The sequence below is a fragment of the Cololabis saira genome, chromosome 21, assembly GCF_033807715.1.
Source record: "Cololabis saira isolate AMF1-May2022 chromosome 21, fColSai1.1, whole genome shotgun sequence".
Lineage (NCBI taxonomy): Eukaryota > Metazoa > Chordata > Actinopteri > Beloniformes > Belonidae > Cololabis > Cololabis saira.
In genome coordinates this window covers 31,093,765-31,111,344 of record NC_084607.1, presented here as the reverse complement: position 1 = coordinate 31,111,344, position 17,580 = coordinate 31,093,765, and the positions used below count along the sequence as shown (strand labels likewise).

The following is a 17,580-nucleotide window of genomic DNA, read 5'->3' as shown; positions in this document are numbered from 1 at the left end:
ACCATTGCTTCACTTATTGATCACATTCTTCAATTTTCCTCACACTTTATCCAGCCTGCTTCGCTCGTTGCTCCAACACCAAAGGTTCTAAATCTTTCATGTATCACTCACAAATGTATCATTTGAAGTAATATTATTTGTTATATTATAATCAGAGGTAACGAAGTACAAATACTTGGTTACCTTACTTAAGTAGAAATTTTGGTTATCTGTACTTCACTGGAGTAATTATTTTTCAGACGACTTTTTACTTTTACTCCTTACATTTTCACACAATTATCTACTTTTTACTCCTTACATTTTAAAAACAGCCTCGTTACTCTATTTCATTTCAGCCTTTAAAAAAAACTATCCAGTTAAATTTCTCCATCCAGATAGAGTGAATTTGGTTGTGGTTGTTTCAGATGTTCTTGTCCAGTTTTGTTCTTACATCCGTTCCCTCAGATTCCTGCAACTAAACTTGGATGTACATTCCAATAAAGGTTAGGATAAATGATAACATGCCTCTGAAGTTTGACTTTTTGCACCATTACAATACTTATAGGCAACTAGTCATCATATCTCCTGCTCTCTGAAACACATGTTAATGCTCAATAGTACACATATATGGTTCTTTAATATATTTGCATTATACTAAGATGCATTCATTTTCAATGGCTTTTGTCCTTAATGGCTTTTTTCCCCCTTACATTACTTTTACTTTTATACTTTAAGTAGTTTTGAAACCAGTACTTTTATACTTTTACTTGAGTAAAAACTTGAGTTGATACTTCAACTTCTACAGGAGTATTTTTAAACTCTAGTATCTATACTTCTACCTGAGTAATGAATGTGAATACTTTTGACGCCTCTGATCATATTATTTTAATGAATTAGTTCTAACCTAATTTAATGTATTTGGTTCATTAATTAGAAAATAATAATCCAGCATAGAGTGGGATAAAGACCACCCCCCCAAATTGATTATCCATGTTCCACTGAACAGCAGTCAGAACAGTCTCCTTAAACTTAAGGCTCTGGAGTGTAACTTCATTTCTTGACATCACTAACTACTAAAGCCACTCGTGGTCAATAACAGTCTTTTTTAAAACAGTGAAACTGTTCACTGGTTAATCCATCATCCCAGGATTTACACATGTACACTGCAAAAACTCAAAATCCTACCAGGAATATTTGTCTTATTTTTAGTCAAAAAATCCCATTTACACTTAAAACAAGAGTCATTACCAGAAAAATAACTTGTTATTTGACAATTTTCACCTGTTTCAAGTAAATTTTCACTTGAAATAAGTAGAAAAATCTGCCAGTGGGACAAGATTTATCTTCTTATTACAAGCAAAATAATCTTGTTCCACTGGCAGATTTTTCTACTTATTTTAAGTGAAAATCTACTTAAAACAGGTGAAAATTGTTGCTTTTTTTTCCAGTGATGAGTCTTGTTTTAAGTGTAATGAGATTTTTTGACTAAAAATGAGAGTTTTTAAGTAGAAATAAGACAAATATTCTTGTTAAGATGTTGGGTTTTTGCAGTGTACCTACATGGAAGCATGCCGACACCCATACGGATCTGAACTGCCAGTGAGGTCCGGTTAGGGACGCATCTTTGAGTTCGCAACACAAACATAACCTAGTTTTCTGCCCAGTATCGTACATGGATATACACGGATCGTCACTGTCTGGAAGTGTGAACTGGAAAAATAAAATCTCTCCTGTACTAATTCAGCAGAATGCTGGGAAATAGCCAGAGGTGGATATTAAAAGCGCACACTTCCCTGCTGAAAGGAAGAACAATTAAGATCACAACAAATCATTTCAAAACTTTTCCCACTTTGAACGTGGCCTATAGTCTGCACAGTTCGATTGACAAACAACCAAATTGTTGGCGGAAATATTCAAAAAATATTTATGCAACCAATAATCTGGTTGCATAAATGTGCACATCCGTAAAGTAAGACAGCATTCAGTCTTCCTGCTGCATCAAAATGATCTTTCTACAGTTTTTCAAGTATGTTATTGAAGATAACTTTTCACACCAAAGCGTTCCTTTTTTTTGACAAGGTATTTCTTTAACTACCGCTGTAAAGCACAAAGAGGTGAGTGTTGTTAGGATTTAAATCACTGGGACGTCGTATCTGGAGCATGATGTGCTCATGGAAAAGGGTAATTTCTTTTTCTCTGCAGGTCATTCTTCTTGAAGATGTGCATACTGTAGTTTAGACACAGGAGGAACACATTTTGTTGTGTAGTCAAATATGAAATGTAGAGATGTCTGCAAAATGTTAAAATAGATAACAGTAGGTAATATCATTAAATCGGAGGGAAAGTTTATATAGATGCAAGATGGAGATTGTTGTTACGATCACAGATGACAACATCCAGGATCAATACTGCTCCTGCACAGCAGGATGAGATTAAATTCATTCATTTGTAATTAGCTTAATTTGGAGAGGCATAACCTCACAACCCCCCGGGCTACAAACATATGGGAAGAATCTTGTGCCAATAGGATGTTAATTTGAATTCTTTATATCTGAAAGTGAATCATTCCATTTGAACCTGGATTGATTGATTGGAATAACGGCCGTTAAAATCTCAATCTGAATGGACTAATTTGAAATTGAATCTATTGCTTTGAATGTGCATCACGATAAAATCAAACCTGTATGCCATTCCCTAATTCATTCTCTCTTTTCAGTTCAGCCAAATTCAGTTTTTCTTTTCAATTCTTTGTGCTACACATCCGGGCCCTCGGGTCAGGCAAAACTAGTCGAACACAGACAGGAAGAAGTCGATTTTACGACAGGAAAGTGCTTCACTGTTTCTACCTGGAGGACGGATGTCCAGCGACCAATGGCCCGAGTTATAAATAAAGAGATAAAAGAAATCACAACACATATGACAGGAAGACCTATGTATGTATTAAAATGATGTTTGCCGAGGCAGCTGCTTGTGTGTCGTCTTTAAGGCTCCAGGTGCGTGATGTTGTAGCTTAAACAGTCAATGGACTTTAGCAGCAGCGGCTGAAAACCCGTGTTTCATCCCACACAAGTAATTATCGGAAATACAACGTGCCCGTTGTTGTACTGGCCCGCTGGCACACCGGGAGAAACCCCGGTGGGGCCACACGATCACTCCCCGACCCCTAAAGTTGGACAGGTATTTGCAGATTCCAACTTCTGCAGTCAATAACGTAAAAGCATGAATGTTGCCTCTGTGTAACCACTGAGACACAGACAAGAAGCTACGAGTCAAATGTCAGCAAACCAAGACCTGCTGTAAACTGCAAAAGATGCATATGTCAATAAGCAACTGGCTGCATGACCCATACTTAGTCTACAAATTAAAAGTTAAAAATAACTTCAGTATCACCAACTGTTGTGTCACCAAAATAAAAGCAAGCAGACACGTTCTGTTGAGGATTTGAATGGCCGATGTGAACCTGTACCTTGGCTTGGTGGTTAGCACTGCTGCCTTCCAGGTTCAATTCCCATTGTCTGTATTGTTTTTTTTTTTTTTTTTTTTTTGTTTTTTTTTATTTTGTCTGTATTGTAACTGGAAGTTTTAAAACAAGAGGTCACTGATCAATCACAGCATATTAATGAATGTGGGCTCATACATCATTTTCTGTGCAAATAAGATCCCTCAGTTAACCTGAAATGTGTGTTGTGGGAGGAAACTGAAGTCCAGGAATCGTCTCACTGGAAGGCAGCGCTGCTAACCAGGAGGGCTCGGATGTGTGGCACAAACAATGGATCAGAAAAACTGAATTTGGATGGAGATGTGTGAAACTGCAACGTGAGAATGAATTAGGGAGCTGAATTTTTCAATAGAATGAAATAGAGTTCTGATTTTATCGTGATGCACATTCAAACCAATAGATTAAATGTTCGTTCGTTCGTTAGTTTTTATTTATTTCGAACATGTATTAAAAAAAGAACAAGAAGAAAAGATAAGAGAAACAAATACAGATGGGCATTCCACCACATAAAGAAAAAAAGAAAAGAAAAAAAACTCACTGGGTTTGTATGTGTATATATATGTATGTGTATGCGTATGTATGCGTGTATATATATGTATATATATTAAATATAGTAATAATGCACATATATATGCCTTAGGTTTGTACCGGCATGGTATCAAGCATTAATATGTGTGCAGACAAGGTAAAAAAATTAAAAAAAAATAAGAAAAAAAAAAACCACATCAAAACACATATTTCAGTTACATATTCGAAAAGTACTAAAATAACCTGTTTAATACCAGATGTAAGCTCTATCATAAATATAATATAACTATGATATAAATATATTATAACTATGATATAAATATAACTATGATATAAATATAATACGTATATCTAAGTATACAAACATACAAAGACAACATGACGAAATAGCAAAACACACAAACTGATACACAAAAATGTATTTTTGTTGTACGCACAAATAAAGATTTGAAGTTAAGGTTTCCCCTTAAAATGTCAAATTAGTCCGTTCAGATTCAGATTTTAAAAGCAGTTAATCCAATCAATCAATTCAGGTTAAAATGGAATGATTCACATTCAGATATAAATAATTCAAATTCACTTCCTACTGCCACAACACTTACAAACAGGACGTTCACACGTTCAGGACTCCCAGAGCTTCTCTACGGAGCTGAAAGCTTTCAAGCTCCAATGCACGTGCAACTGATACTCAGCCGCCATTGGCTCATCTGCATGTCAGGGCCACGTCTCACTGATAGGTCAATTGCCTTTCACACACCGCTTGATTGCCTCACCAGCTCTTGCTCAGTCACAATTTTGTGAATGCTCTGGGACTTCCTGTGCCCTCTGAGTCATCCGTCTGACTGCTCTCCCAAATACAACATGCTTTCTGCAAGTGATGGCACGGTGTGTGTGTGTGTGTGTGTTCTCTCTACCAGATACAATCACCTTTGAGGTTTTCTGTTTAACACGTCCCCAAAAGTGCGGGAGCGTTAAAACCCAGCCTGTCTGACGTGAGACATCCGCAGCCACCTTGATAAATCATGCAGTTCACTTATCAGCTAGGAAATGCTCAACATGCCACAGAGCAACTACAGAAGGAATGAGCTAATTTACAAATCCTCAGATGACACTGGAACATGGCAGGATGTGTGACGCTGAGCGAGAATGTCAGTGTTGGAAAGCGTGGTCGCTGAGCCGCCCCAAACCCCCCTCCCATTGAGTCTGAAATATTTAGCACTGAGGCTGAGATTGCAGAGGATGTGAGAAGACCAAAGTGCAAAAAAGCTGGAGGCTAAGTAGACGGCCCAATCTCAGAGCCAGAGAAATGTATCCTCACTGAGGATAGAAGAGCTGACTGCAGAGATGAAACCAAGAATCGGCATCAGAGCTCAGAGAAGTCGCAAATCACCACTGGAAATGATCACGACGTTAAGGTAATGTAGTCGTTTCCGTCTCAGTGTATCCTTCTAATGTAAATACGTCAGCGAGCTCCTTACCTCCACAAACAAGAAGCAGGGCACGATGGAGCTGCTGCTCTTCACGCCCCCCGGCTTCTCCTCCACCGCCATCCCTCTCTCGGTTTCTCTGAAGCAACCCAGCTTGCCGCCTCCTTATCCTGGAAGAAAAAAGAGCAAGTCAGGCGACTCCACTGCCGGTTTAACCACCGTAAACCGGTGGCAGCTCTGGTTCTGATTGTTGTTGGAGCTCAAACATCTGTCTGCATCTGGGTCAATGACGTGACGCCTATATTTTCTGAAAAAACGATTTTTTTTAAATTCAAAAAAGGTTTAAATGGATAAGAAAATATCCTATATATATGACCGACCTGTCCCACATATGGACTCACTTGAATTTTACAAAAAATACTAGTTATTTGGATTTTGTTGTTGTTTTAAGCGTCAAAATGTCATGTGGTGCGACCGTCCGACCAGGACTCTTGTTTTGAAAACTTTTTTTGAAATCACTCTAAATGTTTTTAAATCAATCTTCTGCCCTATCTGGTATGATTTCTGAAATGTCTTGTAGTGTATAAGATTTATACACATTTGTATTTATATTTCCATCATAATATACAAACAAAGTTTGCCTGATGATGTCCATTTTATGAAATATCATTTGACGCGGCCATTAAAAAAACAACCATTTTTTAATAATACGGAAAACTTGTAAAAAAAAGATGTCAAGATGTTAAGGAAATTAATTTATTTTAATATGAATCATGGTTGCACCACATGACCTTTTTTTAAGGCTAGTGCCAATTCATCTTGACAAAAAACTCAAAAAATTGACCTGTTGAAAATCCTTATTCGTCATTGACCCATCTACCGCCTGTCTCTCCTCCAACCCGACGCACAGCTGTGTCTGCCATTAAAAAGGCCGTATTAAAGAACCTTTGGTTTTTACTATAAAACATAGCACGCCTTAATAGCACACCTTATTCTTGACTGGGCTCATCATTTATCCATAAATCTGTATAAACTGCTCATTTTTCATACACAACTCTCTCAGCCGTGCATAGACTATATATCTTCATGGCACAGGAAATGGAGAAAGAATAACAAGAACAACCAAAGAAAAAGCAAGAAATGTCTTTTAAACTCTGATTTCTAATATGATCTGGACGGTATTTGACCTGTTATGTTTTGTCCACTTCATTTCATTCAATCCACCCGTCTGTTTATTTCAGTAACACATTAAAGTAAATGTTGGCAGGCATACAGGAAAGCTTTTACCATGTTGTAATGTTGCTATTTTTTTATTAATCTGGGATCAAGGATTGCACATGATGAAGATTTTCAACCTTTATTTTGTCCCATTCTTCACACAAACACTGCCGGAGCTAAACTTGGTCAACAGCATGTTGCCTTTACTTGCTGTTTGTAGTTTAAAAATGTTCCACAGACTCACTGTTGGGAACATGAGCGGACCGCGGGCCGACAACATCGCTACCCACATCCTCTTCTTCCTCCTTGAATGTACGCTGTGGTTTTAGATGCCCCTGTAAAAGATTTTCTCTTGAAAGGAGCATGCTGTCATCATAGACGTCTAAACGACCTCTCGCTTGGACACTGGTGCAACCTCACACCATCACCCAGCCTGGAGCCACAAAAAATTAAGTCTTGTATAAGCCTAAAGCCTGAATTATGGTTCTGCGTTAAATGGACGCAGAGCCTACGGCGTAGGGTACGCGGCGACGCGTACCCTACGCCGTAGGCTCTGCATTGGTGTAACGCGGAACCATAAATCAGCCTTTAGAATGAAGACAACACATGCTGCATGTATTTGTTTTTCATTCTGCACTTCGAGAAAAAAGTCGAAATGTAGAGAAAAAAGTCAAAATGTTGAGAAAAAGTCGAAATGTAGAGAAAAAAGTCGAAATGTCGAGATTAATGTTGAAGTACAATCTCGAGAAAAACTTTCTAGAAAAAAGTCGAGAAAAAAGTAAAAAGTAAAAATTTTGAGAAAAAAGTCGAAATGTTGAAATTAAAAAAGAAAGGAAAAAGGAAGAAAAAAGAGAAAAAATAAAAAAAGGGGAAAAAAGAAGAAAAAAAAGAAAAAAATGAGAAAAAAAAGAAAAGAGAAGAAAAAAAAGGGGAGAAGAAGGAAAAAAAAGATCAAACATTTTTGAAAAAGCTCCAAAGAGCCACTAGGGCGGCTCTAAAGGAGGGGTTGCCGACCCCTCCTTTTATTATTCCTTGGATGATGCTCTGCATTGGCTTCATGCCAAACCTACTTTTTACACTTAAGATCAAAGACGTGAGCCTGGTTTTTCTTTGGTGTTGCTGTTGGCATCTCTGAGACCTCCAGACCAGTTTTCTCCTCGCCCTCACAGCAGCATTGGTTCATCCTGACCTTTGCAATGTCTCTGTGATGCCTCACTTTCTCCTCTCACTGACTTTGGACAGTGCTCTGCAGTACATTCAGTGCCTTTGATATTCTTTTATTTTGAAGTTTCTTTGACAACTTTTTATGGTCCATGGCTCCCAGCAGAATATTCATGCAAATATCACAGCGGCAGCTCACTTTTTATCAGATTTTACTTTACTTACTTTAATTGATGGTGTGTGACACGTACAGGCCTTTCTGTAGTTAGGATGATGTTTTTTTTGTTTCTTATCTTATTTTAAATGTTCTTATGTTGTTCCTTTGAATTATTATGATGGAAAATCACATCAATGATATGACAATCTGGACATTTGCTGCTTATTATTATTGTCAGTTTTATATTTTCACTTTAAAAACCCTGTTATTTCTTAAGGATGTCTGGAGCGTGGGTTTCTATTTTTCACAATTGCTGTCAGCTGGATTCTGGTATATTTGTACAAAGCCCGAATACAAACGTCCCCTTGTAAACAGTCCTTGCTGAACTATGGCTCATAAGCATATGTCTAAAGATTTTTATAATGTTCCCTTATATTATGTCTGTGGTACATTGCACTTTGCTTTTTCTGAAATTCACACAGCAGTGTGGCGATAGCTGCCCGGATAAAATCACAAAAACACAACAGTGCCCTGGAAGCACAGTCATCACACGTGTTTTTGTTCCCCAGAATTTGTAAAGGTTAGCGCCATTCTGTTGGTTGGCAGTGTGTCGTACGCCGCAGAGCTCTCCTCCTCTTAATTCCTTCATTGCTGCTGCAAAGAGCCGGAGGGATGAATAAAGCATAACGCCAGATTCTCAGCAGCCCTAAGAAACACCACTATGCGCCAACCAAGAGGGAGCTGCTGAACTTGTGTTTGTGTGCGTACAGCCGCGTGTACTGTATGTGTAAATAAATAACTATTTCTAGTTGTGAGAGTCGGGTGAACAAGATGGGGCCCCAGGTACTGAAAACAAAACAAAACAGGGAGAACAGGAGAAACAACGGGAAGAACGGTTAGTCTTCTCTTTTCAAGAGGGGGCTTGAACTTTTAATTTGTGTTTCATTACGTTGGTGTAGGGTAGCGCAAAGAGGCTCTCGCCCACAATCTGGACCATTAGATAGGAGGAATGAGTTGGTGGTGGCCGTCTCCCTGCAGATGCAAAATGCCTCAGAAGCCCTGAGATGAGGAAATGTAGTGATTAATATCTGATGAGTGGAGCAGCAAGCCACAAATGATTTCTCCAAAAGAATGGGAAAAGCTGAGATGACATTTCCCTGGGGTATATTCATATTTTTGTGCTAGCCCACCAGTTATAACTGAATTATTCTCACACATATTCTGTGTTGATTTTGGATACAAGTCTCCTGCTTAATTAGTGTGGAAAAATCTGTCCACTGCTCACTCTGCAGAATGTTGAAAGGTACTAGAGACCGTCTACATCTGCATCTACATCTGCATCTGCATGCTGCATGCTGCATGCTGCATGCTGCAAGCTGCTTTGTGCTTGTTCTTTAACCCTTGTTCTGTCTTTGGGTCAAAATGACCTAATTCTCCTGTCCTTCTTTCCTCCTGCTCTCTCCTTCCTTCTCTCTTCCTCTTTTCTCCCTTCCTTCCTTCTTTCCATCCTTCCTTCCTTCCTCCCTTCCTTCCTTCTTTTCTCCCCTTGTACATTCTTTCCTTGTTTTCTCCTTTCCTTCCTTCATTCTTTTTCCCCTTCCTTCCTTCCTTCCTTCCTTCCTTCCTTCCTTCCTTCCTTCCTTCCTTCCTTCCTTCCTTCCTTCCTTCCTTCCGTCCTTCCTTCCTTCCTTCCTTCCTTCCTTCCTTCCTCCCCTTGTACATTCTTTCCTTGTTTTCTCCTTTCCTTCCTTCATTCTTTTCCCCTTCCTTCCTTCTTTCCATCCTTCCTTCCTCCTTCTCCCTTCCTTCCTTCTTTTCTCCCTTGTACATTCTTTCCTTGTTTTCTCCTTTCCTTCCTTCATTCTTTTTCCCCTTCCTTCCTTCCTTCCTTCTTCCTTCCTTCCTTCCTTCCTTCCTTCCTTCCTTCCTTCATTCATTCTTTTTCCCTTCCTTCCTTCCTTCCTTCCTTCCTTCCTTCCTTCCTTCCTTCCTTCCTTCCTTCCTTCCTTCCTTCCTTCCTTCCTTCCTTCCTTCCTTCCTTCCTTATTTTCTCCCCTTGTACATTCCTTCCTTCTTTTCTCCCTTCCTTCCTTCCTTCCTCCCTTCCTTCCTTCTTTCCTCCCTTCCTTCCTTCTGTCTTTTCTTCTCCTTCCTTCCTTATTTCTTCTCCCTTCCTTCCTTCCTTCCTTCCTTCCTTCCTTCCTTCCTTCCTTCCTTCATTCCTTCCTTCCTTCTTTCCTCCCTTCCTTCCTTCTGTCTTTTCTCTCCTTCCTTCCTTCCTTCCTTCCTTCCTTCCTTCCTTCCTTCCTTCCTTCCTTCCTTCCTTCCTTCCTTCCTTCCTTCCTTCCTTCTTTTCTTCTCCCTTCCTTCCTTCCTTCCTTCCTTCCTTCCTTCCTTCCTTCCTTCCTTCCTTCCTTCCTTCCTTCCTCCCTTCCTTCCTTATTTTCTCCCCTTGTACATTCTTTCCTTGTTTTCTCCTTTCCTTCCTTCCTTCTTTTCTCCCTTCCTTCCTTCCTTCCTTCCTTCCTTCCTTCCTTCCTTCCTTCCTTCCTTCCTTCCTTCCTTCCTTCCTTCCTTCATTCCTTCCTTCCTTCCTTCTTTCCTCCCTTCCTTCCTTCTGTCTTTTCTTCTCCCTTCCTTCCTTCCTTCCTTCCTTCTTCCTTCCTTCCTTCCTTCCTTCCTTATTTTCTCCCCTTGTACATTCTTTCCTTGTTTTCTCCTTTCCTTCCTTCATTCTTTTTTCCCTTCCTTCTTCCTTCCTTCCTTCCTTCCTTCCTTCCTTCCTTCCTTCCTTCCTTCCTTCCTTCCTTCCTTCTTTATCCCTTCCTTCCTTCCTTCCTTCCTTCCTTCCTTCTTTCCTTCCTTCCTTCTTTCCTCCCTTCCTTCTTTCCTCCCTTCCTTCTTCCGTCTTTTCTTCTCCTTCCTTCCTTATTTTCTTCTCCCTTCCTTCCTTCCTACCTTCCTTCCTACCTTCCTTCCTTCCTTCCTTCCTTCCTTCCTTCCTTCTTTTCTTCTCCCTTCTTTCCTTCTTTTCTCCCTTCCTTCCTTCCTTCCTTCCTTCCTTCCATCTTTTCTTCTCCTTCCTTCCTTATTTTCTTCTTCCTTCCTTCCTTCCTTCCTTCCTTCCTTCCTTCCTTCCTTCCTTCCTTCCTTCCTTCCTTCCTTCCTCCTTCCTTCCTTCTGTCTTTTCTTCTCCCTTCTTCCTTCCTTCCTTCCTTCCTTCCTTCCTTCCTTCCTTCCTTCCTTCCTTCCTTCCTTCCTTCCTTCCTTCTTTTCTTCTCCCTTCCTTCCTTCCTTCCTTCCTTCCTTCCTTCCTTCCTTCCTTCCTTCCTTCCTTCCTTCCTTCCTTCCTTCCTTCCTTCCTTCCTTCCTTCCTTCCTTCCTTCCTTCCTTATTTTCTCCCTTGTACATTCTTTCCTTGTTTTCTCCTTTCCTTCCTTCATTCTTTTTTCCCTTCCTTCCTTCCTTCCTTCCTTCCTTCCTTCCTTCCTTCCTTCCTTCTTCCTTCCTTCCTTCCTTCCTTCCTTCCTTCCTTCCTTCCTTCCTTCCTTCCTTCCTTCCTTCTTTCCTCCCTTCCTTCTTTCCTCCCTTCCTTCCTTCTTTCCTCCCTTCCTTCCTTCCGTCTTTTCTTCTCCTTCCTTCCTTATTTTCTTCTCCCTTCCTTCCTTCCTACCTTCCTTCCTACCTTCCTTCCTTCCTTCCTTCCTTCTTTTCTTCTCCCTTCTTTCTTCTTTTCTCCCTTCCTTCCTTCCTTCCTTCCTTCCTTCCTTCCTTCCTTCCATCTTTTCTTCTCCTTCCTTCCTTATTTTCTTCTTCCTTCCTTCCTTCCTTCTTCCTTCCTTCCTTTCCTTCCTTCCTTCCTTCCTTCCTTCCTTCCTTCCTTCCTTCCTTCCTTCCTTCCTTCCTTCCTTCCTTCCTTCCTTCGTTCTCCCTTCCTTCCTTCTCTTCTTCATTCTTCCTTCCATCCTTCTTTCCTCCCTTCTTCCCTTCCTCCTTCCTTGACCTGAAGACAGCACAAGGTTAAGGCTCCATTCAAACCTGGATCTAAATGCATCCAGACAAATCAAGACCACAAGTTTCCAGCAAATAAACACACACATCCCGTTTGATTGCGAAACACCCAATGCCTATGATATTTTTAACCACCAAGGCAGAAACTGAAAATAGACTGAAATGACAATACAAAAGGTTTTATTTTTAATTTGTGTTCAACAACACAACGTTACTGTATTTTAAAAAAGAGTCTCCATGCTGATGTGTGCAAACGTTACACGTATTTCCCCATCAGCGTAACGTCTGTGGACTCTATGGGTGCTAGAATGCAGCAGCCCATGAAGGGAGGAACGCAGGCAGATGCAGATGCAGAGACGGAGCAGAGCAAATGGGGTTGAAGAGCAGAGAGACGAGATCAGAAGAAGCAGAGAAGAGCATGCAGGTAAAAAGGGACACAGAGGGAATAAAATTAGGCTGTGTGGGTTAAGACATTACCGGTAATTGTAATTCTGAGTAATGTTTATTCCATTAAAGTGGTTGGTTATCCATAATAAGTCTATACAGTAAGACTACCATCAGCTGCTGATGCTCACCCACACAGTTAGTGGCAATTAGTGCTGTAAAAGCTATTGTTATGTCATGTAGCATATAATGAAATCAACATGATGAAACAGGGGTGGGGGGGGGGATAGTTCCTTGAGAAAGACTGTAAAATATGTTACATTTGTGGCTCTACTATTTAACGCCTTATACACAGGGCTGCACATAATTATTTTGGTCTGGTGCTCAGAGGAGCCCCTGGATATGTGACTTGGGCCTCCAAAAACGCGGTGACCCGTCTCGCCGGATCGATAAAAGAGGGATGCAGGAATAAGTTATAGGCAAAACGATATTTATTCACTTATAAAGATGAATGGCTCAATATGGTCCTTTACAAAGTTAATTTATTTCCATAATTCAACTAGAATATGGTGTAAAAGTTAACTTATTTCAATAATTCAACTAGAATATGGTGTAAAAGTTAATTTATTTCAATAATTCAACTAGAATATGGTGTAAAAGTTAATCTATTTCAATAATTCAACTTAAAAGGTGAAACTAATATATTACCTAGTCTTATTACATGCAAAGCAAGATATGTTGAACCTTTTATTTGTTATAATTTTGATGATGGAATTGTTTATTGATTTCATAAAATATTCTCTAATTTATTTTTTATTTGGGGTTTTCAGAAACTGTGAGCCATAATCAGAGAGCAGCGTCTTGCTGGTGCAGGTAACTGCCGCACGCAGTGACGGACACTGGCTGATTTATGGTTCCGCGTTGCACCAACGCAGAACTTACGGGGTAGGATACGCGGGACCGCGAACGTACGGTGCGCGTCGCCGCGTAAAATCATGCAGCCACTTCTCGGCGAACACACGTTTTCCGTTTCTATCCACGGGTAGTGGTTCAGTTTGGCGTCTCTTTGTAGTTGGTGGCGGTGGAACGCCAAAATAATTACTTAATGGCGCTTGCTTCTTGGACATTTTGACGAGACGTGTCGGGGTTTGTTCAGTAAAGCCGATCCTTACCTCTCTTCCTCCCCAACGAGCATGGAGGGGGAGTAAGGACGCGCTGTGATTGGCCAGTACTAACTTTGAGTGGCGGTTCTGGGGAAAAGCTCTCCCAATAGATTTTTTAATATTAGTATTCTGGTCTGGCCATAACCAATAATATGAGCCCCAGCTGTTGGTACGCAAAAGCGCTTCGCAGCACAAGATTGACAGCGCACTGTGGATTTTGACGGCGCATGCGCTCTGGCGGCCCACTTATGTGCAGCCCTGCTTATACAGGACTGTCTCAAAAAATTGAGAATATTGTGATAAAGTTCTTTATTTTCTGTAATGCAATCAAAAAAACTAAAATGTCATACATTCTGGATTCATTACAAATCAACTGAAATATTGCAAGCCTTTTATTATTTTAATATTTCTGATTATGGTTTACAGTTTAAGATTAAGATTCCCAGAATATTCTAATTTTTTGAGATAGGATATTTAAGTTTTCTTAAACTGTAAACCATGATCAGCAATATTAAAATAATAAAAGGCTTGCAATATTTTGGTTGATTTGTAATGAATCCAGAATGTATGACATTTTTGCATTACAGAAAATAAAGGACTTTATCACAATATTCTAATTTTCTGAGACAGTCCTGTAATCAATTAACTTTGCAAATTATTTATCATTTTCAACAACAGGCAACAAAGTGCTCGGTTTGGTTTCAGGTATGCGGTAACTTGTTGAATATCATTATTGTCGGGATTATGGCTTCGTATGGAGTCTATCAAAGTCTCTTCTTCACCATACAGTGTGTTGAGTTTTAGACTGATATGCTGAGTCACATTTTCACATTTTAATAATAACACAGACAAGTAAAAAAAATGAGAGGGAGAGAAAAAGGGAGAGGGTGAAAGAAAAGGAGAGAACTAACTATATTTGAACTGGCTATAAAGTTCCCACAAGACAGGAACAAGCAAATCAACCAGACTGCAGAATATGAATTCAATCCTTGAATGTAGCAAACCTTCGGGTTGGTTAGCGAGCCACATTCGCTCAGAAACATGACCACCTTTCAATTTCAATGAAATCCTTTCATTTCAAAGTCTTTCAAACATGATGTAAAGTTGAATATATGAACACTGAATGCAAGAAACACTTCTTTTTGGCAGCAGCAGCAGTCATGACATGTTCAATAAGGAGGAGGAAACGCATGAACTTCTACCCCTTAACTCAAAACTATTTTTTCAGAAGCACCCTCATTATTAGATATAAAAAATGTTGACGTATTTAGAAGTTACATACGTTTTTACTAGGGGTGTAACGATGCACTAATCTCACGATACGGTATGATACACGATATTGAGGTCACGATAACGATACGATACGATATTATAGCAGTATTTTTTTAACAACCTTGAATGAGGAACATATGACTGGAAAAAATTGTCTTTTATTTGAAAGACACAAAATACAAAACAATGCTGTGCCTTTGCCCTATTGTTACAGTTTGTAATGCTTTATAACTGTTTAAGTTTTAAAGAGAAAGCCAGGCCAAACATTTTCCACAAACTGAACTAAAAGTAAATGTCAGGTTTGCATTATGCATCTTCAGTTTCATACAAGTACAAATATTTTGCCACAAACTGAATAGTTTCTCTCATGTATGATTTGACTTTTTTCTTTTCTAGAAATTTAACAACTAAAATTCAATAAATAAATAAATACAAGTAAATAAATACATACAATTTTACATCATAAAAAAGATTGATTCATGCTCACCTTATAAGTGTAAGAGGAGATTTATATTTGTTAAGAAGGTTATTTTGGTAATTCATGGTTCATTATTTTAAAAATATATTCTTTATATTCTGTAAATCAGGGACTATAATTACACTAGTCAGTATATCAGTTGTTAGTATGTTTTAGATTGGGCGGAGTGATACAGCACTAGGTGTTGTGTTGATGTTCTGAAATCCTACGCTGTTGAGCGGACATCGAAGTACACGCAAACTCACGCAGAAGTTGTCCCCTGTTTATCCTATTCACGACCCCAAAAAGGTTTAATTTAATAAGGTAATGCTTAACTCTACACCAGACGTAATTAAGTAAAGGTTCAGAGCTCAAAACGGGACCGCAAAACGGGACTAGTTTCTTCTGAGCGGAGTAAGATTTTGGTCCGCGCGGTCGCGGTCGGATGCGCGTTTCTAGTCAACACAATATATTAATATTAATAACCCAATATCGCGATACAGGTTGTCACCTCCACAACACGTATTGTGACGTTTTTGTATCGCGAAATTTCGTGGCACGATATATTGTTACACCCCTAGTTTTTACACAATTTAACACAGTATAAATATATATTGTACCTGAGAATAAATACCTGAGAATAAATGATCGGATACCGGAAGATTTTTCTACACACATTAGCATACCTATACACACACTACACTACACACCTGTTCACCGGTTGCAGCTTTCAGGTACATCACTGTTTTTTGTATGCTGCTGCCAATTGTCCTTTGCCTGTCCGTAGACTCTCCCACTGGCTGACTTTTATTTATAAATCCATTTTGGGACGTCTCCCTACATATTTGTGCGTGCACATGTGTAGAAACGTCAGCCATTATGAACCTGCGCTCACATAACTTTATTCAAATGCAGGTCCCGAGAGCCAGAACTGAACTGGGTAAAAAGGCGTTCAAGTTTTCTGCCCCGTCAACCTGGAATGATGCGCAGAAGGACTTGAAATTGGTTGATCTAGTTTCCTTGGGTGAATTCAAATCAATTTTAAAACAGAGAAATTAGCTCTCTCGGTTCTTGTGACTGCTCCGTTGTGTAAATTTTACTATTGTTTTACTATTGTTTCCCCAGAATGTGTGACTGACGGTCTGTGTTTGTATGTATTGTTGTATTGTTTTTATGCTGCCATTTTGGCCAGGTCACTCTTGGAAAAGAGGTTTTAATCTCAATGAGTTTTTTTTTTTTTAACCTGGTTAGATAAAGGATATATATATATATATACTTGTTACTGTTCATAAACGTATAGATACACGCATTTCAACATATCAACAGTAACAAGTATATATATATATATACACCCACAATCATACAAGTCCAGTCCACCCACCAACCCCTCACACAGCAGCCCCCACAAGAACAGGACCAGCACATGGCACCGCACCAACACGTTACCCGGGCCCCCCACACCAACACCGCTACCCGGTCCCCCACACCAACACCGTTACCTGGGACTCCCACAGCAACACCGTTACCTGGGCCCCCCACACCAACACTGTTACCTGGGACTCCCACACCAACACCGTTACCCAGGCCCCCCACACCAACACCGTTACCTGGGCCCCCCACACCAACACTGTTACCTGGGACTCCCACACCAACAATGTTACCCAGGCCCCCCACACCAACACCGTTACCTGGGACTCCCACACCAACACCATTACCTGGGACTCCCACACCAACACCGTTACCCGGGACTCCCACACCAACACCATTACCTGGGACTCCCACACCAACACCATTACCCGGGACTCCCACACCAACACCGTTACCTGGGACTCCCACACCAACACCATTACCTGGGACTCCCACACCAACACCGTTACCTGGGACTCCCACACCAACACCATTACCTGGGACTCCCACACCAACACCGTTACCTGGGACTCCCACACCAACACCGTTACCTGGGACTCCCACACCAACACCGTTACCTGGGACTCCCACACCAACACCGTTACCTGGGACTCCCACACCAACACCATTACCTGGGACTCCAACACCAACACCATTACCTGGGACTCCCACACCAACACCATTACCTGGGACTCCCACACCAACACCGTTACCTGGGACTCCCACACCAACACCATTACCTGGGACTCCCACACCAACACCGTTACCTGGGACTCCCACACCAACACCGTTACCTGGGACTCCCACACCAACACCGTTACCTGGGACTCCCACACCAACACCATTACCTGGGACTCCCACACCAACACCATTACCTGGGACTCCCACACCAACACCGTTACCTGGGACTCCCACAC

General features: G+C 40.4%; 1 pseudogene; it reads left to right on the top strand.

Annotated features, from left to right (window-relative positions):
* LOC133421573 (nucleolar protein 58-like) overlaps positions 1–17,580 on the top strand; it is a 254,014-nt pseudogene that overhangs the window by 63,396 nt on the left and 173,038 nt on the right.